Raw genomic sequence first — 281 nt, 5'->3', positions numbered from 1 at the left:
CACCGCTTCTTCTTCTCGACTACTGTACAGCTGTGTTCGGATTCCTACTCTTGGCTTTATCATTATGTTGTTTTAGTGTTTACTCTTCGAATATCCGAGACTGCCTAGCTGGCAACACCGAAAATGTGTGGTAGTGTTGGTAATGTTATTCATTTGTGAGGTTTAGTTTTCGTTTATCGTCTACACTTGTCGTTTCTTTTGATTGCTGTCTTTGTCACAGTGATAATAATGTTGATATTAATTATAGTGCTAAGTTAGGATGATATCAATGATTCTTGGAA

The sequence above is a fragment of the Penaeus monodon genome, chromosome 25 (assembly GCF_015228065.2).
Source record: "Penaeus monodon isolate SGIC_2016 chromosome 25, NSTDA_Pmon_1, whole genome shotgun sequence".
NCBI classification, from domain to species: domain Eukaryota; kingdom Metazoa; phylum Arthropoda; class Malacostraca; order Decapoda; family Penaeidae; genus Penaeus; species Penaeus monodon.
Note: the sequence above shows the minus strand (reverse complement) of the source record.